Genomic DNA, 26613 nt, shown 5'->3' on the forward strand with positions numbered 1-26613 from the left:
GTGCCCTTAAAAGAGTCAACAGGGATCTTATTTCCCCTCTCTGCTCTTTGCCTTATGAGGATACAGCAGGAAGTTAGCAATCTGCAATCCATGAGAGAGCTCTCACACCAGACTCCAATCTTACTGGCACCCTCATCTCACTCTTCCACCCTCGAGAACTATGAGAAATACATGTTTATTGATTAAGCCACCCAGGCTATGGCACTTTGTTATAGCAGCCCGAACTACTAGTAATACAGTGAGGCCTTCCTCTAGGATGGCATTGTCCCCGCTCTGTACTGGACTTCCTCAGCTATTTATTTCAGGGAGAGGTACTCAGAGATGACAAGATTTAAACTTTCTATAGGAACATTCTCTGATTTTAACTGCAATATAATAACCCACAAATATATACTCAAAGAAGAGCTAAATGTATTTGGAAAACCCTATTTTCTATTTTTTTCTCTCTCTCTTTAAATGGAGTATGCTTTACTTGTGGTAAATAGGGCTGCTGTGGAAGCCCATATCTTCACCCAATCTGTGATGGTCAGGTTAGCCTTTCCTGGGGAGTGAGTGATGGGATGACTCTAATAAAAAAATAGAGGTTGGGCTTATAGAGAAGGAAGAGAAAAGCATTCCCATCGTAGGAAGCAAAAACTATATTTTGCTCTTAAAATTTGCAAATCCCATCAGCATAGAAAATGTTACAAGGGGTCTTATGGTAGTAAAACCTCTTTAACTTTGTCCTAATCCTATCTAATAAAAGGGTGATATGCAAATTGACCATGACTTCAACACACAAGATGGCCACCCCCATGTGGACACAAGATGGCCGTCACAAGTTGGCCAACAGGGGAGGGCAGTTAGGGGTGACCTGGCCTGCAAGGAAGGGAGTTGGGAGCAATCAGGTCTGCAGGAGAGTGTAGTTAGGGGTGACCGAGCTGGCAGAGGAGGGCAGTTGGGGGTGACTAAGCCTGCAGTGGAGGGCAGTTGGGAGAGACCAGGCCTACAAGGGAGGGCAGTTGGAGGCCATCAGGCCTGCAGGGGAGGGCAGTTAGAGGTGACTGGGCTGGCAGAGGAGAACAGTTGGGGGTGACCAGGCCTTCAGGGGAGGGCAGTTGGGGGGGACCAGGCCTGCAGAGAAGGGCAGTTAGGGGCAATCGGGCCGTCAGGAGGGCAGTTAGACGTCAATCAGGCTGGCAGGGGAGTGGTTAGGGGGTGATCAGGCTGACAGGCAGAAGCAGTTACGGGCAATCAGGCAGGCAGGCAGGTGAGCATTTGGGAGCCAGTAGTCCTGGATTGTGAGAGGGATGTTCGACTGCCCATTTAGGTCCAATCCTGGGGGCCTAAATGGGCAGTCGGGCATCCCTCGAGGGGTCCCAGATTGGAGACGGTGCAGGCTGGGTTGAGGGACACCCCGGCCCCCCCCTACCACCACCCCCCGCACGAATTTCTTGCACCAGGCCTCTAGTATTTCATAAATTTCTTTCACTGCCAAACACTTTTACACAGAATGTTGTAAAGTGATATTAAAAAAAAAAAAAAGAACACTTCCTAGTGGTACCTACTAGCAATCCCCATAGTATGTCTGTGGCTTAGATGTAACTGTAAAGTTTGACCCTCTCCTATTGGCTCATAGATGGAATCTACAACACCTTCAATTCTCTTCTAAATTTGGAAATGCTGGTATCTGTCTTTCAGTTCAGCATAAGTAAGACCTGCTCCTCAGAACTTGGCTCATTATAAAGTAGTTGTCAGATGGCTTTACCTTTACCTCAATGATTCTCATCATTTTTCACTGAATAGAATGAGGACAACAATATCAGCATGAACAGAGCAATATGCCGTAAAGTCAAGTAATGTGATAGGAGTTTATTTCATATCCTGAAAAAGAAGTGATAACTACTTTCAAAGAAGATTCTTGAGAACTACTGGGTAATATTCAGAGTGGTACATTTTCCTGCTCTGCATCTCACACTTCCTAACACTGGTCACTCCATTCAGAGTAGCCAGTGTTGGGATCTTGCATTTTGAAATGATTACTTCCAGGTGCATCTGCCATCTTGTTAATGAGGAATGGGCGGTACTGTGTTTCAGATTTGTCAAGTTGAGTGGACATCACTCAAACACAGTTACTCTGTGGATAGCAGATTTCCAAAGTGTAATGCTTAATAACGTCCAAACCTGGCCTAGACTCGTTGCATCGGAAGATGATTCATTTAGATTATAACCACAGAGATAATTATTTTGCAGGCACAAGAAAATCAGCATTCGGAGGTTCCCCTCTGAGAGTACCATATTGCAAACACTTTACAGGTAGCTGAGAGTGACCATTGTACCTATATTTTCTTTCCACTTGAACACAGGCAATGAAAATGAATTGGTAGAAGGTCTCTTGAGGTAAACTTAGTCAAAAACAAGGTTAATATCAAGTGTTTTCCCTGGCTTTCTTTCAAAGGTTTGTGTGTGGGGGTTTCTCAGTGGAGTGGGGGGTCATTTTTTCTGTACCCTAATTTTTACAGATTTGTCAAAAAAAAAAGATTTTAGCAATTCAAATTAGAATTAACATGATTTACACATATAAATAGAACATGTGAGACATATGTTGAGTTTCAAGTAGCCTCGAATTAATATTGGGAGGAAGGGAAACGTACTTCCACATGAATAAAATTAAAATCAAAAGAATTATCACTTTATTAAGCACACGGGATTAAAATTAAGAACTCTCTTTCCCTTTCTCCCAGGAAAACGTTCTTACATATTCAATAAGCTCCTCTCAAGAGTGTATCTAATCAGGACTTGCCAGCCTTCGAGTTCCTCATTTGCAATGCCACCCTCACGCTCCCTTTCTTCCTCCCCTTTGTTACGTGGCCTTAAAAAATGACAAGATTCATATCCTGTCTAACTGCTGAACCCCAGTGCTTTCAAACAGCCGTGTTTTTATGAGGGGTCACGGCGCTGTCACGCTGCTGGCAGGAGGCCTCGTTTCCATTCTGTGCTCTCTGTCTTTAGATGACACCTTGAACAGGAGGAGGGGGGCAGAGATGGCCGCTGTCAGTCAAGAGCAGAGCATGGGGCCAGGGGCTGTGTGGGATGAGGATGGATGAGCGCAGGGGGAACAGATCTGCGAAGACCGCCTTTGGGATAGGGGGCAGCTGGGTCTCCAGGTCCCTGACCTTAGAACAGTGTTTTCAGAGGGAAGAATATTGTCCATTAGTGGACAAATGCCTTCAATAGCAAAGGCGTCTCAGGGGCAAGTTTTAGTTCTGTTTAGGGTTCACAGCAAAAATGCCAGATCTCTTATCATTCTGATAGAAGTGTGCGTGTGTGTGCATTTCTATGTATGTGCACTTGACTCCTGCCTGTGGGATTAATGATTTAACTTGCTGGATCAGTGTGATGAAAGAATTACTGTGGTGTCCATTTGTTTGTTACAAAATGATTTTAATCACAAGGGAAGTTTTTATCTTCTCGGTTGCACTTTAATAATACACACGTGTTCATCATTCTTGCCTTTGCCAAACCAACAGAGGTTTCCTTTGCATGTCCTAAATTTAGCAGCAATGTTCTATTTTACACCAAAATCTAGTCATAATCCTTGGGTACAGAGTTCCATCCAATGTAATGGTTTTAATTATGCTCTCCCCTCTCCACCATATCTACCCACATCCCAGTTGAAAAGACAGATGAGAAAACGATTCTCTTGTGTGCAAGAAATAGGAAGAGTGAAAGGCGTAGAATGTTACCAATAGTAGTAGTGAGCATACTAATGCAGTAACATTAATCATTAATGTCCCTCAAGTACCTGCTCTGTGCCAGGCACGATGCTAAGTAGTCTGTGCCTATTACACTCTTGGTTCACAAAATAGTTTCACATAGTCAGTACTATTTTGAAGGTGGTGAAACTGAAGCAGAGAAATATTTAAAAACAGCCCCAAAGGCGCATCTGGCTGCAAATCTAGAAATCATATGTGGCTAACTTGACTCTAGAGTGCATCCTTCATATGAAATGAGTGTTTTTAGAGATGGGCATCTTTGATTTGGGCCAGGAGAAGGGATGGTGTTGGATAGATTGAGGGTTGGAATGATGAAAGGGAAGGAGGCTTTTAGGAGCAAAGAATACCCGCCCCCAGCATTATGGAGGTATGATTGGCACATAACAAGAATATCATGCTGCCAAGCCAGTGTGTGCAGTGGTGACAGCATGTGCCCCAAAGGGTGGTGGGTGTGACTCGTGGTCAAGGATGCATACCTGGGTTTTCGGTTCGGTTTGATCCCCCAGCCCCAGTCAGGGCGTGTACAGGAGGCAACCGATGGAAGTGTCTCTCCCACATCAATGTTTCTCTCTCTCTCCGCCCCTCCCCACTCTCTAAAAATCCATTGAAAAAATGTCCTCAGGGAGGATTAACAAACAAACAAAAAGAATAACATTCTTTAAAGCAGGGGTAGGGAATGACTGTGGTGTATTCATGAGAAAATGACAAATCCAAGCTGAAAAGCAGGCCGTTCACGCTAGGCAGGGACAAGTAGCATTTCAGTTTGTCATAGCGCAGCTCATTCCAGCCAGGCAAGAGCACGAGGGATGGGGTCAGAATTCCCCATGTTCATTTGCCCTCCAGTATCGAGCGTTCACCCACTTATCCCCAAAGAGTACTACCCGCAAGCTCGGGGCTCCGAGATGCCTTTGTTCAAACGTGGTAAAGGGATTTGAGACATCTTTTGAAGCTCTTGCAAATAGCTTCTTGAAAGTACTGGTCTCAATATTTTACCTAAAATAAAGACTGCCCACATTGGAGATTTTGTGATTCTTTGCTTTTTAATTTGGGAAAGGGGCAAAGTGCTGAAGATTTTTACTTTTTAAAATTTTGTTGGTTAATCCTCACTGAAGGATATTTTTCCATTGGTTTTTAGGGAGAGTGGAAGGGAGGACAGACAGAGAGAAACACTGATGTGAGAGAGACACTTTGATTGGTTGCCTCTGCCAGGGCTGGGGAAGCTGCAACCGAGGTACCTATGTGCCCTTGAAGGAAATCAAACCCGGGACCTTCAGTCCGTGGTCGACACCCTATTTACTGAGCCAAACCAGCTAGAGCTGAAGATGTTTTTTAATAAGACGAGCTGGATAGTAAAAATCACTTTAAATGCCTAATGAAGTGTGATTAGTTACATGGTCTCCATCCTGGGAGTTAGCAAACCTTATGATCGAAATGGCTGTTTTGAAGACGTGTTTGGAGAGATGAATGCCAACCTGCTTCCTGGGATCCACATCCCAGGAAACTTTACCCTAAAATGATTAAAAGGAAGAAATTTGAAACAAAAGACTACTCGTTACAGTTAAACTTTATGTCTCATGATGCAAAAAAAATTTTTTTAATTAACTCCAAAATACCATATTGTACATTGATGCCAATTGTTAGCCTTTAAGTACTTTTTTATTACCCTAACCCCTGCATATTTGACCTCTGAACATTTATTCAGTTTTTTCTCTTATAATGAACATACTTCTAAGGCTTTATTCTTAATAATTTCCACTGATTTTTTTTGCCCTGACTGGTTTGGCTCAGTGGATAGAGCATCCGCCTGCAGACTAAAAGGTCCCGGGTTCGATTCCAGTCAGGGGCATGTACCTTGGTTGCGGGCACATCCCCAGTAGGATGTGTGCAGGAGGCAGCTGATCGATGTTTCTCTCTCATCGATGTTTCTAACTCTCTATCCCTCTCCCTTCCTCTCTGTAAAAAATCAATAAAATATATTTTTAAAAAATTTCCACTGATTTTTAAGACAAACTCTTCAGGATTTCTTTTCCAGAATAAGCTGGTGATACCTATATAGTGCTCCCTGAGTGCCAGGTGTTATGAGTACATTAAATATGAATACATTAAATTTGTTTCATTTGTTTAATTCTCATAGTACTCTGGGAGGTGGGCACTGTTACCCATTTTACTGCTGATGGAACTGAGGCAAAATATTTTAATAACTAGCACAATGGAGGATACTTATCATATATCAGAGCTCGATGTTGAATCCAGGCCTTTTGGCTCTAGAGATCATGCTGCTCACCACTCAGTTACCCTCTAAGGATAGGTTAAACCTGTGTGTGTGTGTGTCCGTCCAGGTAAAACACTGGAGTATTTTGCTTAGTACTTATGAGTACTTGCTTTCTCCAGCCTGGAAAGTCACTATGGAATGCAGATTTCCTCAACGGTCTGCCACCACAGCTTCAGTTGAATATATATCTGAAGGTGATTTTTTAATCTTCACCCGAGGATATGTTTTTAATTGATTTTTTAGACATACACAAAGAGAGAGAGAGAGGAAGACATCGACGTGAGAAACATCAATTGGTTGCCTCCCGTACGTGCCTCAGCCAGTGACCAAACCGCTATCTAGGTATGTGCCCTACTATGAACTCACAGACTTTTGGTGTATGAGATGATGCTCCAACCACCTAAGCTACCCATCCAGGGCTGAAGGTGATTTCTTATTCTATCACTGCTGAGGGAGTGAAGGAAGCAATGTGTGACCGTTATCTATTGCTGCATAGCAAGTTACCCCAAAATGTATTGGCTTAAAGCAACAGATGTATTATCTCCCAGGTTGTGTGAACCAGGCATCCAGGCACAGCTTTGCTGAGTGCCTCTGGCTGAGGGTCTCTCACTGGCTGCCTTCAAGGTATGGACTGGAGCTGTGGTTTCATCGCCAAGCTTGACAGGGGAGGGTCTGCCTGGAAGCTCACAGGCAGGGCAGTTGTACCGCTGGCCATTGGTCGAAGGCATCAGTGCTTCACTACATGGACCTCTCCTTAGGGAAGCTGAGGACATGGCAGCTGCCTTCTCTCAGAGCAAACCCCAAAGAGGGTGACTCAAGGTAGAAGCCACGGTATTTTTTAAATATTTTATTGATTTCAGAGAGGAGGGGAGAAGGAGAGAGAGATAGAAACATCAATGATGAGAGAGAATCACTGATCGGCTGCCTCCTGCATAGCCCCTACTGGGGATTGAGCCCACAACCCAGGGTTGATTGGGAATCTAACTGAGCCACACCAGCTGGGCCCAGTCTTTTTGTAACATCACTTTTTCTATGTTCCTTCATTGGAAACAAGTCAGTAGGTCCAGCCCGTACTCTAGGGGAAGAGATTTCAAAGGATGCAAATACCAAGAGGTGGGAGTCGCTGGGCTCCATTTTTGAGGTTGTCAGACTCAATTAAGTAAGAATTGCTATGGGTTAATAGAAGACCAGGGAATCTGTTGTCTCCTTGTCTCTTTTCATAGTGAATGGACACAGCAACTTACTGTCTACTTAAAGCTTCTTTTTAGGAAAAGAACATCTGTGTACCCTCCATTAACTTCACACCAATTCTGCCCAGTTTGCTGTGTTGTGATAAGATGTTTTAATTAAATGTTCTCTGCCTCAGAGTGACTACTCCCTCATTACAGAGATAGGAGACTTGGCATTTTGGCAGAATTGACTGGTTAATTTCTTTAAGCAAGTAGTTAACCCAGGCAAGAAACTGATTGGACTGACCTGAATCCACTCAGTACACGCCTCTTTAGCTGAGTTAATCAGATGGCATGTTCATTTAGCATTAGATCGAACAAGTCTGAGAAGTAGAGCAAATGTTCCCCAGCCCACTTTTCAGATCCCCAAATAAGGAGAAATATAGGCTTCATTGATTAAATATTTCAGGAATACAACAGATTATAGATGGAATTTTTCTATGTAAGATCATGCTTTGTGAATGATAATTTCCATCAGAGAATGAGATCAGGTTTGAGTTTTAAAACACATCCCTTCTCAAGGAACTATCAGTTGTTATTCTTTGCCAAAATGGCTATTCGAAGATATATGCATTTTTCTCCTACATATCATTACAAATGACCCTGACGGTATGATAAATTTGTAATGGATCTATTTGTGTCACATTTGTTTATATCTCAGATCATTCTTATTTCCTCATGGAATTCATTCATTTATCCATTTATTAATTGCTTATCTAGTGCCTACTCTGGGCCAAACTCAGTTCTAAACACTGCAATGTAACTCTACTTTTGTGTATGTTTCAAGATATCTTTGTATGTAGAAGAGTCTTTAGTACCTTGTTCTGGATTGAGGTAAAATTTATTTCTAAATATTTTCATTAGAAAACAAGTTTTAAATAATTGTAATATTTTGGTTGTTTCAGAAAAGCTGTCCTCTTAAAGAGTATTTAAATATCAACAAAATTGATATATGATTCTCTAAGAATGAAGCTACATGTACAGATAAGTAGAACACTCAACACAGATACAGGAATGTAAATTAATCTAGTGAGAAAAGAACACAGCACAATTATTGATTGGGTTTGAACCTTGATTATGAGTCAGTAGCAAATAGTGAAAGGGGGATAATGATCCATTGCTAAATGGAAATAATTTAGCTTGATTATTCCTGAATTTTCAAGAGCCAGCAAGATCAACCACATGCAGATAAGTGGTACAGAGCTATAAATTAAATGTAGTGATGCTGTGATTATATTTAAGTTACCATAATCTCACTTAGTCCCACAGAGCCAAAGTATGCGCTCTTATGAATAATAATCACCTTATGATTTCTTTTTACAATAAGAAATTATACATGAACCTCTGAATTCTTTTAAGGTTGGTGAACGTTGCCCTTTTTGTGCTCTTAGCATTGGTAATTGGTATAGTCCCCAGTACAGGTGCACTGTTCAACCTGCACCATGATCTAATATAGTATTAATCATAACTAAATGGCAATATTGAAGTATTTTAGCCAAATGAAACTTGACGGGTAGGATTAGCAAATTATAACTGGTTAAAATTTAAAGAACACACTTCACTAAAATATATTTTTTTAAATAAAAATATTGCCCTAGCCATTTTGGCTCAGCGGATAGAGCGTTGGCCCGCAGACTGAAGGGTCCCGGGTTTAATTCCAATCAAGGGCACGTATCTCGATTGCAGGCTCAATCCTCGGCCCTGATCAGGGCACGTGTGTGAGGCAACCAATTGATGTGTTTCTCTCACATCAATGTTTCTCTCTCTGTGTCTTTCCCCTGCCTTCCACTCTCTCTAAAAATCAATGGAAAAATGTTAATCCTCACGTGATGATTAACAACAACAAAAAACTCAAAATATTCAATTAATACTTTGTTCTGTCAAGAAAATCATTTGATATTGAATTCCACTCTAGAAATTAAATACTAAATTTCATAAGTGTTGCCTGAGAGCTGATTACTTGCACACAAATTCTAGATTTGATTTACTGGGCTTTCATGCCATGGGAAATATTGTCCTTCTACACATTACAACTTTTTTTACTTATAATTTATCTCCTTGGGTCACATCTATTTCTGCTACTCCTTTTTTTTAACACCATTACTTCAATATGAATCTTCTTTTGAACTCAGCGGCACTTTAGGGGCTCACTCCTGTTGTCCAAATGAGTTATATCACTTGAGTCCACACATCACACATGTGGCCCTGGCACACCTGTGAGGCACCAGCACATACGCTCCATGGTCATGCAGACGTGGCTGCTTTCCACTGATAATATTGTGTAAGAGAGAGAGAGAGCAATAGGGCCTCAGGCAGGCCTGAGGAGGAGCGTTCATTAGGGATGTGGGTAAGAGAAGCATCATTGACAAGCTGCAAGATAAGTTTAAAAGGAGCTTTTCCAAATGTATTTAAAATGTTAAAGGGGGTAGAGGATGAGGCAAAAGAAGAGAGAACTATGCTCTCACTTTCAAACACACTCTCATGTATTTCCTTATGTTTAAGCTAAATTAAACACATAAAAATTTATACTAGGGAGTCAAAAATCCCCATATATTATGCTAAGCAAAATAAGCCAGCCAGGGAAAGACAAGTTTGACGTGATGTCACTTATATGTGGAATGGAGTGAAAAAAATAAACTGATGGATGCAAAAGATCCAGAGACACTGAAACCTGGAACAGACTGATGTTCAGAGGGAAGGAGCGGCAGGAAGAGATTAACCAAAGAACTTATATGCAAATATGCATAACCTATGGACAGACAGTAGTACCGGGAAGACCTGAGGAGGGGGTGGAAACAGGATGGAGGAGGTCAATGGGGGCCGGGGGCGAGAGAAGGGGGGCATCTGTAATACTTTCAACAATAAGGATAAATTTAAAAATAATAAAAACAAAAAATCCCCATATAATTTGGTGAGAACAGTATTTGAGAGGCTGCTGTTAGTTCTACAGAAGAATCTTAACCTTACATCACTAATGGATTGTGTATTGGGGCTAAATTATTCCTAGGTCATATAGAGTCTCCCAATCAAGTTACAATTCTATCTCTTAAAGTTCACCTTTCATACCCTTTGTAACAGCTTGCTATGGCAGTCAATGTTTTTGTTTGTTTGTTTGTTTTGGGTGTTTTGGGGGGGTTTCTTAAAGATTGTTTATTGTAGAAAGTATTACATATGTTCATATGTCTCCTTTTCCCCCATTGTCCTCTCCCAGCTTACCCCTGCCTCCCAGCCCCTGCCTTCATCCCCCACCCCCCTCCCATCCCATTGTCTGTGTCCATTGGTTATGCTTATATGCATATAAGTTCTTTGATCTCATACCCCCTCCCCTGCCACAGACATAGAGTCATGGAATAGACCTTTAAACCTCAGAGGGTAGTCAATGTTATATGCTGTCATTACATTTGATTTCTAGGTAGGAAGTAAGTGTGTGGGACACTGAGGATGTCACAGAATTTGCATCTCTGTTCTTTACCATGTGTCTCATGCTTCCAGTGGGACTGGGGATTAATCGTGGTGCCAGCAAAAGTTCATGTTCCAAAGGTGTTGCTGATGCTGCATAGCCTAATTGAAGGAGACCAAGACACTGAGTTGTGTCTGTAGCTGTAGAGGAAAATCTATACACCCTTACCCACTGTTTCTCTTTCCATGATTTCAGTTACCCATGGGCAACCATGGCCTGACAGTATTAAATGGGAAATTCCAGAAATAAATAATTCACAAGTTTTAAATTGTGTGCCAAAGTGATGAGTAGTAAGGAACTACAGCCAAGATTAACCTATCCAGCAAAGCTCTCATTTAGAATTGAGGGTCAGGTAAAGAGCTTCACAAACAAGAAAAAGCTAAAGGAGTACATCACCACCATACCAGTATTATATGAAATGCTTAAGGGTATTATTTAAGAAGAAGAGATAAAAAAAATATGAACAACAAAATGGCAACAAATACATACCTAACAACAAACGATTCTAAAAATCAAAAAAATAAGAAGTCTAATGAACAAAATAAACTGGTGAATAAAACAGAATCATAGGCAAGGAAACATGGAACAGACTGATGAATCTCAGAGGGAAGGGGGGACGGGGTGTGGGAAGAGAGTAACCAAAGATCTCACCTATGGACACAGACAGTAGGGTGGTGAAGGCCTGGGGTGGGGTGGGAATCGGGAGGAAGGAGGCAGTGGGGGGGGGGGGGGGAAGGAAGGCCATCTGTAATACTCTCAACAAGAAAGATTTAAAAATTTTTTTAAAAGAGGATGAAAATATAAGAAAATGGGCCCAGCTGGTGTGGCTAAATGGTTGAGCATCAACCTATGAACCAGGAGGTCACAGTTTGATTCCTGGTCAGGGCACATGCCCAGGTTGTAGGCTTGATCCCCAGTTTGGGGCATGCAGGAGGCAGCCAATCAATGATCTCTCTCATCATTGATGTTTCTATCTCTTTCCCCCTCTCCCTTACTCCCTAAAATCAATAAAAATTTATTTTAAAAAATAAAATATTAAATAAAATGGAACAATTATAACAACGTACTGCTGTAAAAGTTATGTGAATGGGGCTTCTCTCTCTCAAAATATCTTACCGTGCTGTACTCACCTTTTCCTTTAAAAGAAGCACTTTACAGCATATCTGAATTGCCAACATCATTACTCTTACACTTTGGGACCATTATTAAGCAAAATAAGGGTTACCTGAACACGGGCATTGCAATAATGCCATAGTCGAACTGATAACTGAGAAGGCTGCTAAGTGATACAGGGTGGATATGCCAAACAAAGGGATGATTTACATCCAGGGCCAGACAAAGAGAGCTGGCAAAGATTTCATCATATCGTGTTTCCAGAGCTAGTGTCATATTAGATACTGGAGGGTAATCACTGGTAATGTCTGTGAGCAAATTTTACTGACTGCAATATTATTTTCAAAACCAAGCTATAATATTTTTTATACCTTTACATCAGGAATGCAAATGAAGGTAGTCTTTGTGAGCTAATGTAAGTTTTCTTAAGAATCAGTTATTTTTAAGCCATTGATAAAGCATAACTTTGAAAATATTAAAATACGACTCCCACATAAATACAAAATGAACATATCAAACATTTTATTCATCTCATTAATTAGTGACAGACCTAGGAAGATGGCAAGCCTGGTATTTATGAGCAATTTAATAAAGGAATGTTAGAATAAAATTGCTAGGAGGCTTTTTAAATTGGTTAATGTCCATCGGGGTAATAAACCATAAACTGACATTTTCTTCCCCACTGGACAGAAATTATTCACATTTCTACTAGACAGAAATCTACAGGTTAGCCTATAACTTTACTAAGCTAAGATCCCTTAATCAATACTCAGCAGTAAATTTAATAAAGTATGTTCCCATAGATAAGTCAGTGACCCTTATATAGATCTGTTAAAGCCCCAGAGGGAAAAAATGACATCTACCCTTATTTCTTATTTCCATGTTTTAAATATTTTTGAATATCACTATTTGAATTTAAACGCATCATACTTGAATTCTAATTTACACTCTATTGCCCTTGCTTTATTTGGATTGGAGTCAATAAACAATAATTTGTTTCCTGAATTCCTTAGAAAATAACAGCAATGCCAAATTACTCTAAATGTTCTCTTTTCCTCAGTGATCTTTCCATGTTAGGACATGCCTAATGCCTTGAGACCTCATAAAGTTTTGGAACAGCTAGAATTTAGTGATGTGGCTCAAGCGAGAGATGATTGGACCTAAACCTGGTGACAATTGTGCAGGGGGAAAGGAAGGATGGGGCTAAGATATACCTACAAAATTAAATCAACAGGACCTCACTCCTGCTCGAGTGCAGAGAAATCTGGGAAAGAAAAGTGATGGTGGAATTACCCTGGGAATAAATATGATCTTTGACAGTTTGGATTTAAGGTACTAATGAGATGCTGAGGTTAAGATGTTGATAAGGCAGTTCAAATTTTTATTCTGGGACTTGGATCAGTATTGGAACCAAGACTGTAGCTTTGCTAGGTACCCATTGATTGTGAGAATTGAAGCCATGGAAACTGATTTAAAAACCGTCAACTAGAGAGAATACACAGAGTGATTAGAGCACAGGACCTCAGACCAAACTCCACTTAATCAGTGCGAGGTACGAGGAAAAGAAGGGGCTATGAAGAAAGAGCAGTCAGGCGAGAAGAAAAATAGGATGCGACAATCCAAGTGCATGCAAACTACTTTGAAAGTATAATCATAGAAATATAGCACTTTCAACACAGATACCGAGATTAATTTTAATTTCTACATATTAATATTTCACTATCCTTTCTAAATTACTAAAGACATTTTTTTAGGTACTGTATTTTACCATCTTTAGTAGGTCCATGAGATTGGTAGAGTGGAAATGAGGTTGGCAGATCTGTGCTTTTTCTTTAAGAAATGAGCCAAATAAGAACTTATCTGTCTGAGAGATTTAGGAAACATTGGCAAAGAAGACATTTGAGGGATACAGGTTGCCATTGATCCAACCTCCATTCGGTCTTTTGGGGATTTGGGCTGCCTCTGTATTCAATGCACTTAGCCTGGATTTGGTTAGCTGTGCACACTCTCTGAGATGGCTACTGGGGGCCAGGAAACGAGACAGATCATCATTTGACTGGGAACGTTTCATTGCAGACAACAGCCTGAGCCACTGAAAAATGTGAATGTAACCAGGAATGGAATTGTAAGCCACTTTTGCCACTGGCCTGCAGGATACACATTGGCCTGCATCGCCTGCAGAGTGGGGTTCCCCACCTGTCACCTCACTGGGCGATCTCATAGGGTTGCATTTACTTTGACTTTGGGTTGAGTGAGGAGGATGCTCTGATGCTTGTTCTAGCGCGGCCGTGTTGCGACTGCCTCAACATTCCAATAGTGGACTTGACAGCAGATGGAATTTTGACAAACTTAGAAAATATCGTGGAATGGTTTTGTCTCCTTCAGTTTCTGACAGGGGATGTTAAAGAATCGTTTCCCTGCCCCCAGCTCTTTTCCCCTCTGCAAGCTTGATGATACAGTTGTGCAGTAAAAATCAGTGAGCTAGTCTCCCAGGGAAATCTTCCCTCTTCCCATGGACTGTACCCAGGTGATCCTTTGACCATCTGGAGACATACAGCCCTCTCTCTACAGAAAACCCCAGCCGCTCAGGCCTCCAGAGCAGGGCTGACCCGCAGCCGCGCTGGCACAGTGGTGGCCGGTGGCGCTCCAGGTTGTTCTACACATTTGTAAAGACACCTGCTACGATGACAGTCCATGTGACAGCAGTTTTCTGCTGAGAGGTTCCCAGGCAAGTCTGCAGAGAGAAAGAGAAAGGCCTATTATAACCAGGATATTGGCTGTAATCTTTTTGCTTTTCTGAGAAATAATAGTAACTATGGTTTTTGTTTCATAGTTAAATTATTCTGTACTTACTTAAATAATTGGAACTGCGGCAGGTAATTTGATTTTTCTTTTTCCTTAAAAGGAGAACAGAGGATAATAGGGATTTCCCTTAAGTGAATTGATATTAACAAGTAACAAAAATCTACAACTTTACACAGCTGTATGATGGGATAAGTAGCCTACAGGGTGGGGCAAAAGTAGGTTTACAGTTGTGAATATGCAAAACATAGAGTTTCCTCTTTTGTTATTTATTAAATTATTTTCTATATGAACAACTGTAAATCTACCTTTGCCCCACCATATGACACTGAAACCTGAATAAAAATACAAACATGCAGCTGTTTTGCATTATATATAATAAAACACCTGCATAATTAACCTCATGGCTCTCTCATTCACATACTTGGGACTTTTATGGGCCTAGGATGTCTTCATTTGTAAAATACCTATTATAAAGGAAATCGAACAGAAAAATAGTTATTTAATATCTTTGGAATTTATTATACTAACGTGGAACATTCAAATTTAATTATTTCTGCGTGTCAACATCTCTCTACACCCTTTCTACCATCCCCCGCTTTCAGACCGATTTTCAAAATATTCAGATCCTTTGAAGTAAGAAACAACAAAGTAAAATAGGAGCTCTATTTTCATTTCCAATTTAAGATATAAGATACACAGACGATAGTATTTAGCCTCATGTTATTGACTATGTTCAGGGAGCCACAAAGACTTCTAATTATCCAAATGCCACTGGGTACAAAATGTAAAGGCCTGCACTGACTGACCCCCATCATGCATCCTGAAACAGGAAAAGCAATGTGGGTAGCATGTTGGCTAGTGGCTTCTGGTCACTTGCCTTTCCCGGTGATGATCAGTGGCTGTATCACATGATCTTGCCAGAACTCGCTGATGAACAGGGGAGTAAAAGGAGACACCAACGAAGGAATCAGAAAGGCAACTCTGACCTAATTATTGCAAAGTGAACGTTTTTACAAGTGACCTGCAGGCAGCTCAAGAGTGCGGAAATATTCCTCTTCAAGCACTTCAATATTTCACATGGATCATAAAACTTAGAGCCCAAACAATTAAAGGTAATTCAGCCAGAATTCAAGAATAAGATCAACCTTGAGTTTCAGGAGCAGCGATGTTTACCCGTAGGTTGTCTGCAACTTGATAAACAAAGGGTGCCATCTGCTTGGCGGCCGACAAGTGCCTTCTGATTCATTCCAGGGAAGAGTTAAGTGTCTTTTCTTTTGTGTAAGCTTCAGACTCTGTGTCTTCAATTAAGACAGTGGTTTAGGAAGAAAGTGTTTCCTGATGAGATCCAGATGTTTTCATAATATTTCAGGCTAATTTTGAAAGCAAAAACAATAGATAGTAAGTGCAGATAAAAAATTAAAAGTAGGATATGAAGATAACCGGAAGGTCATGTTTCCTCCATCATTCTCCTAGACTATTTCCTTCACACCAAAAGAAATTGAAAAGAAAAATGAGATCACGAGCCAATTGTATGTAATCAGTGTCTGTGAGAAATATATATTTTTCCAATCTGTGGTTTTACAACTCCCCAAAAAAGAAAATTGTACCTTGATTATTACTTGCTTGGCATTTACTTACATTTATTACTCATTAACTTTAGTATAAGTTTTGCCAAAGTTCTTTATAGGCCCACTTTGCTTCATAAGCATCCAGCTTGAGAACATTAGAACCATGTGACCTGCTTACTATAGCCAACCCTCCTCCTGAGACTGTGTTCACGTGTTTCTTTCAACACTGTCCTTCCCAACACATCCCCGTTCTTACTCCAGGGAGCTCAGGACATCACCCGGTGGAAGTTATAGAGAACCATAGTTCAAATATGGTTTTGGTTTCTTCCACTACAGTTTCCTTTATTTAATTTTAGGTGCTCGTTCTCTTTCTCACAAGTACACACTCACTTTTTAGCATGCTTCTTGTTTCTTCAAACTTTTGTTCGATTCCTCAAGAGCTATCACCCTCCTGTCATTTCTTTCTTTCATCACTGCATGTGTGAGGCAAAATCAGGTTCCTGTAATGCCTTCTAAGCATGATGATAATGCTATTTATATGTTGGTAACCAGGAGAAAAGAAAGTACTATGATTTAAAGTAGAATTTTATTAAATCAAGAACCATTCCCATTAAAATGTTTATCCATTAATTCGTTCACCAAGTATTTATTGAATATATTCTAAATGTTAGACGTTGTTCACACTAGGAATCCTGTGGCAAGAAAGAGGAAAAGAAAGTTTATGATCTTAAGTCCTAGGGAGCTAACAGCACCTTAATCAAATAATCAAACAAATAAATGGAAACTTAGAACTGTGGTAAGCACTATCAAGAAGAGCGCAGAGCCCATGAAAATATTACATTGATTTCCATTTCATTTTCTTGAGCTTAAGCAAATAGATAAGCATATAAAAGAGTTTTCTGAGTCCTTTTCTAAATTTCATACCTAGTTTAATCATTCATTTATATGCAATAGTTCACCAGCCTCCACCCTGTGTACCCCTGCCCCCCCCCTCTAAAAAAAAGTACACCCAGTGTAGTCTGGAACCACGTTTGCCATCTAGTTCTATTCTATAGGATTCATTTTTAACCAGGAGTTGGAGTGGACTTTCCCTGGACTTTATTAGAGGTCTTAAACAGCTGAGCCCTTTGCAGATGTTTTAGCCCCTGACCGTCCCTTACTCTCTACATGTCCTCAAAGGTAGCACCTGAAGCAGTGCAGTGGGACCCAGCTGCTCCAGGCACTGCCGCCTTCTGGAGGCCATATTTAGCCCCGTCTGCCACCATTGCCATCTGCAAACATTTGTAATTACCATGTGTACAGGGCATCGTGCCCGTGATGTAGCATAAAAAGGATTATACTCACATCTCTCTGGAATGTACTTCCTCCACACTTACCTCAAGACCCACAGATACTGTATGTTTATCCACTTTATAAACATATATAAGCTTTTCTTAAATAAAATCTCAGTTGAGAGGGTTTAGTAGATACATATAATAAGAACTAAAATGAACTGAGAATTCGAAGTCAAGTGATGAAAATATTGGGTTCATTATACAATTCTAATTTTTTGGTAGTACAATTATTTTTGTAACATCTTTATTTAAATAGAACCCACACACCATATAATTCACCCACTTAAAGTTACACAGCCATCATCACAATTAATTTTATAACATTTAATCAACCTTGAAAGAAGTCCTGTGCCCTTTAGCAGTCACCCTTCAATTTCCTCCTGCATCAGCCATAGGCAATCTCTGATCTACTTTCTGTCTCTATGATTTGCCTATCCTGCACATTTCATATAAATACAATGCTATATTATACTGAGTGGCCAGATTATTATGATCTCTGAGCACATAATAATCTGGCCACTCAGTAGTATATATATTAGAGGCCCAGTGCATGAATTCATGCATGGGTGGGGTCTGGCCACCCTGGCCAGGGGGAGGGGACATGGGCAGTTGGCCAGCCTGCCTGCTGGTCGAACTCCTGGTCAAGGGGACAAGTTGCATATTATCCTTTTATTATATAGGATATACACTGAGTAGCCAGATTATTATGCATTCAGAGATCATAATAATCTGGCCACTCAGTGTATTTGGTCTTTTGTGAGAGGCTTCTTTAAAGTAGTATAATATTTCCAAAGTTCATCCATGTTGTAGCATGTACTAATACTTCATCCCTTCTTATGGTGAAATAATATTCCATTATGTGGATATGTCACATTTTGCTTATCCATTCATCAGGTGGTGAGCATTTGGCCTGCTTCCACTTTTTTTCTGCTATTATGGATAATGCTGCTATGAACATTTGCACATAAGGTATTCTAGTTAAAAACTGACTTAAAACTTTTATATGTGAAATAATTATTTATGTTCTTATTGGGCCTTAAAAGAATATTCAATATCTCTTTTGAAAATGACTAGTGATTTGACTGTGATCCTATCTAATAAAAGAGTAATATGCAAATTGACCGTCACTCCAAGATACAAGATGGGCTGCCCCCATGTGGTCAAAGATGGCTGCCCCCATGTGGTCACAAGATGGCCACCACAAGATGGCCTGCAGGGGAGGGCAGTTAGGGGTGACCAGGCTGGCCGAGGATGGCAGTTGGGGCAGACCAGGCCACCAAGGGAGGGCAGTTGCAGGGGACCCAGGCCTACAGGGGAGGGCAGTTGTGGGGGACCAGGCCTGCAGGGGAGGGCAATTGTGGGGGACCAGGCCTGCAGGGGAGGGCAGTTAGGGGTGACCGAGCCAGCAGAGGAGGGCAGTTGGGGGAGACCAGGCCAGCAGGGAGGGCAGTTAAGGGTGACTGGGCCAGCAGGGGAGGGCAGTTAAGGGTGACCAGACCGGCAGGGGAGGGCAGTTAGGGGTGACCAGGCCAGCAGGGAGGGCAGTTAGGGGCAATCGGGCTGGCCGGGGAGCAGTTAGGCGTCAATCAGGCTAGTAGGGGAGTGGTTAAGGGGTGATCAGGCTAGCAGGCAGAAGCGGTTAGGGGCAATCAGGCAGAGGCAGGTGAGTGGTTTGGAGCCAACAGTCCTGGATTGTAAGAGGGATGTCCAACCGCCCATTTAGGATGTCCAACTGCCCAGTGGGATTGGGCCTAAACGGGCAGTTGGACATCCCTCAAGGGGTCCCAGATTGGAGAGGATGCAGGCTGGGCTAAGGGACACCCCCACCCATGCACGAATTCCATGTACCGGGCCTCTAGTATTTATGATAATAGATCAATAAACTTTTTAATTTCTAAAACATGAAATTTAATAAAGCAAATTAGAAATGAGACTCTATTGTCATCTATGCCTACCTGGGAACTTCATTCTCATTCTCATGTTCTGATGGGCTCAGGCTTATTCTGAACTTCTGCCCCATCTTCTAGGAAAACTGATGAGTTACATTAAAACAATCGTTGGTCCGCTTCTCTCCACACTGTACAATTTAGGGAAAATTCACTTACATTACTTAAAATAAAAACCTTTAAACACATTTTATTGAATTGGTTCCCATCTGAATTTTAATAGACTAATTATCCTGGAGTTTTTAAAATTTCCCTTCATAATCCAGTAGTGCTCATGTAGATGTCCTTTTAAGTAAATCAGCCATAATGTAATCAGTAATTAAAATTATAGCCAACTACAGGTGCTGCTAGTAGTTAATCAATTAGAGTCATCATGATCGCATCTCTAATTGAAATACTGATTGACGTATTGATAGTTACCTACATTTATTTTTTCAAAAGCAAACCGCCTCTTACTGTCTTGAAATCGGGATGAGGTGCTGAGAACATGTTGCCAAGTACTGTCTGAGTAGCTTTTGTGGACTTCAGTGGGAAATGGACCTCCTCTTTCTGCAGGTGTAAATAACATTGGTAAAGTTGATCAGAATTGACCTGACGGATGGTCAATGGATGAATGAATCTGTGAATTTTAATTGGCTTATTTGCATATTAACAGGCAACATTCTGCAGATGGCTCTGTGGGCCCTGAGTATCTGGCAAATTCGGGGCCTATTATATAGGAATGAAACAGTCATTAAACACTGAGAGAATCCCTGTTTTGCCAGGAGGCTGCTGTCCCCATCACTGTCAACCTGCTGATCAGTCTATACAGGAATTAATTAGTTCACATATTTATAGCAATTTGGTGGCTAGAATATCACCTGACAAAGAAAGATTTGACGTTTATTCCTTTGGAAAAAGGATTGTTGAAATTCGTAAGACAGGCTAAAGCTTAGTAAAGAATATTTTGCCTATGTCATCATAACTAAAAATTATTTCATATGTTCTAATCACTGAATCACATCAATGGGAGGCAGCCTAGCAAGAATAAGCAGAGGGCAATATTATTTGCATTTCATGATTCATCAAATATTGACCATCCTTGATTGAAAGGCATAATCTCTGAATATAAAGCCGGAATTTATTCTCCCTAAAGGAGACCATCATATGGGATGTCTACTTAGCTGAACAGATTTTAGTAAGGCCAATCTACCGACAGCATCCCAGAATCCCTCACTGGAAAGCACCAAGCTGTGCAAGGCCAGTGTGTTAGGTGAGTATGCCTGTCTTCTTGCACCATGCCAGAAACAGAGCAGCAAGCATTTCGGAAGTTTAATGAATAAATTAATAAAGCATGGCATGTAAATAATAGCAAGATTTGCTTTGGGCATTCATCCAAAGGGAAGGGATCATTAACAATCCAGAAATTTTTTAAATTATAATTTTAAGAATTAGCAACGTAATTATGAGACCACTGAGCTGACCTGATTATTCAGATGTCAGTGGTGTTTTAGATGTAAGAAGCATGAAAACCTCTTCGGCTGGGCTGCCATAATTCACCTGTTAGACTAAGTCAGAATTTTCAAGAATAGACTAATATAAGAGGAAGACATTTTGGGGGAAATAACACATGTTGAAAATTTCACTCGAAGACTCCTCTTTTGTAGAAAATGAGAGTGGGTTTAGGCTGTGTATTCTAGAATTGGGGCTCTGAAAATTTGAGCAGATACCATTTTTATATAAAGTAGCAGGAATGGAAAACAAAAAGACTGCTATTTTATTCTGCCTAGTTTGTATGGGATATCAACTATTGTAAGTGACATTATTTTTAATCAATTGACACCTGGACATTTATGGTTTGGATATGAAGTGTAATTAGTAAATTCCATTATTGGGCTATCTTCTGGCATTACCTGAAGATTGAAACTGAGACCAATTTCTCTTCATCCTTGAAAAATTATTCCTCAAACCTTCATTTCCTACAAGAAAGTACCACAAAACCCTTGTGAGTCATGAAGCAGCCAGCTGTTAATATGAGTTATGTGAATCTGACCTATAATCTCACCTGACATTTGGAACTCAAATATTTTCCCTTATTTCTCCAGCACAATTAAAATATTTAGTCTCACTTCATTTTATGAGACATAAATAGCTATGTAAGTAGTCTGTAATTATGGTACATTGTAACAAATGACCTCATAAATACATTGTAATGTCCCATGTAATTACATGGTAAGTCGTGTCTTTGAGATGGCTGCTCTGAGATTGAAAGCCTGCTGGCTTCAGAGATTAATTATTTAGGGCCTAATTTGACAGTTCACTTGAAGACAGGCATCTGTTAAATAGCAGCTTCTGCATTTAAAAAAAAAAAAAGGCTTTATAATAAGATTTTATTTCCTTATATCATATAGACTCAGTTGTGTGTGTTTATTCCTGAATATTGGACACGTCTAAATTTCAATATATATAAAAGCAAAAAACATGGAATTGTTCTGTACAGGATGAGATGTTTTTACAATTATATTTCTTCCATCAAATATTAGATAGAGGTTGTTTTTGTGACAATTTTAAAGGTCCTAGTTTTATTGGTCTATAGAGATTTTTCAAGTATAAGGTATTGTAAAACTTACATTTTTATTCTCTTATTGAGCATTGTACAACTTTTAAACTAATGTTTCATTTTTTACCTACCAAGTTGAGATGTTGTGATCATTTTGAATGAGTGCATCATTGCAGTACCCTGGGATCTTGTTATTCTTGATAAATGCCTTTTACCCCATATGAGAAAGAATTTTCATAGGGCACAAACCAGTATTTAAAATCATCTCTTTGCCTTAGGTTCTTATATATGGTGAAATCAATTATTCTGAAGTTATGCCATTCACCTACTGCTCAAATAGTATGCTGGTTTTTATTTCACAACAAAAAAGAAATGGGAAATAAGTGGACACTGTATTTTCTGCCTTAAATTATATACACGTCTATTTTCTTGTGCCTTTTGAGGGTGTAATTTTACATATAACTCTCCTGATGTGTTTGTGTGCTAGCTTTAACTCAGTTCCTGTATGAAGGCTGTTATATGGCTTTTAGCAGTTTTGTTTAGTAGAAATGAACAGCCTGAGAAAGGACCTAGTGATCTGAAAGAGTTAATGATCCTCCCTAAACATCTAGCTTACATTCAGGGAATGACTTAGGCACTGGAGAATAAAGTCTATTGATACTGACAAATTCTGAAATGTATTACTCCTAAGATCGCTTTATCATGAACTCTAGGGAACAACCAAATTGCTTTATTGTAATGGAATTTTGTCAAAATGTGAATACCCTCTTGAAATTGCATTTTCAGTTTGTAGGACCTAGAAGTAAACAGGCCTGACTACTAGGCTATGCATAGCAAATTATCACATGAAAAAATGCAATTTTAAATGCAGGAATTTGCAAAAACAAATGCTAGGTACAGACCAGTTTTACATCTTTCTTTTGTTTCCTTTATTTTGCTTTAGGATGAGCTATACTCTGTTTGAAGGTGATTTTCTTGGTTAGTTTAAGAGTATTTGGTTAATTTTTCCTAGTTGACCAAGAAAGCCTGGCTAGCTGGTAAGATTAATTGATTTTTCTTAAAGTAATAAAGACCATCCATAATTACATATATGAGTATCAACTACAATAGAGTTGTGGTAACCAATGGAGAAAGCACTATTTCTAAGGGCCACCCATTAAAAGATGGTGAAATCTGCCTCAAAGAACCCACTTCTGTTCAGTGAAGGATTTCTGAGTGGCAAAGAAAGTTGTTTTCCACGGAAGTGTAATCTAGTTGTGATCATATAAAGTACTCATGAAGTTAGTCTCAATGAGAATCATTCATTCATTTATTTATTTCTATGTCTTCAATATCGAATTCCATAAGGCCAAAATGACCTCATGACTCAATTTCTTGAAAAATTGCTTTAGATTTAAGCATCCTTTTGTGTACTTCAAAACAGATGTGCATTCTACTACTAATAATAATAATAATTACAAAATAACAGTAGAACTTTATCTTTTGTTGCAGTGTTTTGAAGTTTCTAAGCTTTTTCTCATTGATCATTTCTCAACAACTAGGGATGATGGTGCAATGTACCATTGATGCCCTTAGACAAACAATTCCTAACATCACTTAGCAAGTTAATGAAAAGCTGAGAATGGAAGAGTATGCTTCCTACAGTCCATCTTATTATACTTATGGAATATCTTTTATTTGCAGATCATTGTTCTCGCTCTAAACAACAGACCAAAGCTGCATGCTAGATGGAACATCTAATAAGATTTTCTAAGCACAAAGCTGTAAGAATTAAGGAGATCCTAGTGTATTTCCAAGCACCTGAGCCTAGGATTTGAGCTTTATTTAATGTTTGGAGTTCATTCTTAAATGACAACTAGTGTGTATTGTGTAGAATGGGCATATAAGTTTGGGACCAGAGTTTAATTAGTCACATCTCTAGAGAAGATTCTACAGGCCACTCAGCTATTTTTTATGTTTCTCCTAATGGAACGCTGAGCCTCATCTTTAAATAACCCAAGAATACTTGAAAATGTTACATTGAATGTATGCAAAACACTAGCCTAGTAGAGTGCCAAATTGTCAGTGTACCGACCGTACCCTTGGCCTCCAAGGACAGTAATAGATGGAGGACCTCACAATGAAGGTTTGGAAAGATATTTGACCTTCATTTACTGGTTCAAGGCCCCTGAGCAGCTAAAATGAAATGGGTTATGTTATGTAATTTGCTTCCATTTTTTTTAGTTGGAATTGTCAAGGTTGAGCTCTCAGAATTTCATTAAAGGAGCACAGAAATTTCCCAGCATCAATTTAAATTTAGCCCCATTTAAGTTAGCTAACAAATAAAAAAAAAATGGAACATATAAGAAATAGAGCATATTCCAGAAGACATTTCTCACTGTGTGTAATTTTTTCTAATCTGATATGTGCCTCTTGTATATACCTGAAAATGATAGATCTATGGAGGTGAATGAGTATGGCATTCAAAGCCAGTGCCAGGAGGATTGTGCCCCAAGTCCAGGAGTAAGTAAGGTAATTAGGGATGTTCCTTTAGGAAGACTGGTCACAGTCTACAGAGAAACAGAGTGATAGATAGTGGTGCTTGGTGAGAGGTGCCATAAAGAGCTCCCAGTGGTGACTCAGAAGGCCAGTAGGTTTGGGCAGTTCAGAGTGTGAAAGCAGATAATATGCTAGGTTCAGGGAGGCAAGTAAGTATTGTGAGAGTAGTCACCCAGCCTGAGACTGAGAAGACTCTAGCTTCTGGGGGAATCAGGCCTGCATGTCTTAGATGTCTTTAATGGACAGGCAGATTAGCATGGCAAAAGCAGAGAAACCCAGCTACTAAAACTGGGGCCCAGATCACAGTAGAGCTGCAGTATATGATTTAAAGTCGAGCAACCTGAGAAATTGTCCTAGCTTATTACATAACCAGAGCAGGATTTTTCCAGAGTAGGTCAAGTCAGGCTCACGTTCTGGAAAGGAATCCCACTGGTACTAGCTCTCAGGAGGCCACCAGGGCAGAGACAAAGGGAAGCCTATTTTTAAACTAAACAAACCTATTGATTAAGAAATGTTTGTATTATCTCAAAAACATTAAATGATATCACAACAGGTCAGTTTCATTTTATTTTAATAAAACAAAGCAGAGTTCCTTGCCTGAATTTAAGACTGGTTTGTAAAATTTTATTTAAAATCAAATATTTATTCAATCTATATTATAAAAACCCAGTGGCCCTAACGCCATAATGACCAAAGACCGGCGCGGGTGGGTGGGGCCGCACGATTTCACGCGCTGGGCTTCTAGTTTATATATAACCATAATTTTATTATTACACAAATGTTTTACTCAGAATTTACATATTATTAGCAGAATTCAGTCTGGAACCCAGTCAGAATATTTGCTAGCATAGCTTTATGTCATTTTGAGTAACAGTTCCTACATGAACTCAAGAATGCCAATTTCAGCATGCTCCCCAAATTTCTAACCTCACTGATCATAGAGATTGCATATTTATGATAGTGAGGCAAAAATATGTCAAGTCTGCAAGAATAGTATAAAACTGCAGGAAAAATATAGAGAGACCTTTATAATATCTTACTGACATTTTATCAAATCCATTCCTGGTTAGTATCATACAGTACATGGATTTATAAAAAGGCAAGACAGTTTTTGGAAATAGTTCACACAGTTTATAAACATAATAGAGTTTAAAGTACAGTTTTATTAGTAAATTAATTTCTATTCCAAGTTGAAATTCAATTAGATTTCAGATGATTAATAGAAATATTTACCAAGGATTTAAATAAATGTCAAAGGTTAAATATTATTAATTGTTGTTACTATATAATTTTGAAATTAAGATATTATTTATTCTAAGTGATAAAATTAAAAGTGCCCTTCCCCAGTAACTCAAATATTATCGATATGGGTAGCCTTGTTTCTGCATCCTCTGTGAATTGTCATTTATTGATGCCAGCAGCAGGTCCAGTGAACTTTTTTTGAAAGTGGATTATTTTCAGACAGTCTGGTCCCAGTAAATGCATTATCATATATTGAGTTGCTCATGCCTGAAACCTTAAGAGTCACTCTTAATGATTGTTCCTCCTTTACACTTGACATTTGATAAATCACCAAGTCCTGTCAAGTCTAACTCCAAAAATATATATTAGATCTCTTCACTTTTTTTGCATTTTTCTCATCTTCACCCCATCCTAGGGCTTCTTTTTTTTCTTGGTTTAAATCCTTGCCTGTAGATGTATTCCTGATTTTTGAGAGGGGAGGGCTAGAGAGAGAGAGAGAGAGCGAGAGCGAGAGCGAGAGCGAGAGAGAGAGAGAGAGAGAGAGAGAGAGAGATAATTGATTGTTTCTGCACAAGCCATTATAGGGAATTAAACCCAAAACCCAGGTATGTGCCCTAACCAGGAATGGAATTGCAGCCTTTTAGTGTATGGAACAACACTCCAACCAACTGAGCCACCTGGCTCTTTTTCTTTTCTTTTTTAACCTCCCAGGTCTGAACTTTCTATTGGCTACAATAAGAAATGTGAATAGTACTCTGTAGAATAAATTGGTCCATACATAATTATGGGAGAAAGGGAGTGAAGGAATAAAT

General features: G+C 39.7%; 2 protein-coding genes across 2 annotated transcripts in view; one reads left to right on the forward strand and one right to left on the reverse strand.

Moving 5' to 3' along the window:
* Nucleotides 1–26613, forward strand: part of DCC (DCC netrin 1 receptor) — a gene marked incomplete at both ends in the record, with an annotated part of 938651 nt that overhangs the window by 758451 nt on the left and 153587 nt on the right. The window lies entirely within an intron of this gene.
* The window catches only part of ZNF397 (zinc finger protein 397), a 687602-nt gene continuing 662076 nt past the window's right edge, over nt 1088–26613 (reverse strand). The window contains exon 5 of the mRNA XM_079784853.1: nt 1088–1113. The gene's annotated coding sequence lies outside the window, so the exon portion shown is untranslated. The remainder of the gene's footprint in view (nt 1114–26613) is intronic.

Source organism: Cnephaeus nilssonii (assembly GCF_951640355.1).
Source record: "Cnephaeus nilssonii genome assembly, chromosome: 11".
Classification (NCBI taxonomy): domain Eukaryota; kingdom Metazoa; phylum Chordata; class Mammalia; order Chiroptera; family Vespertilionidae; genus Cnephaeus; species Cnephaeus nilssonii.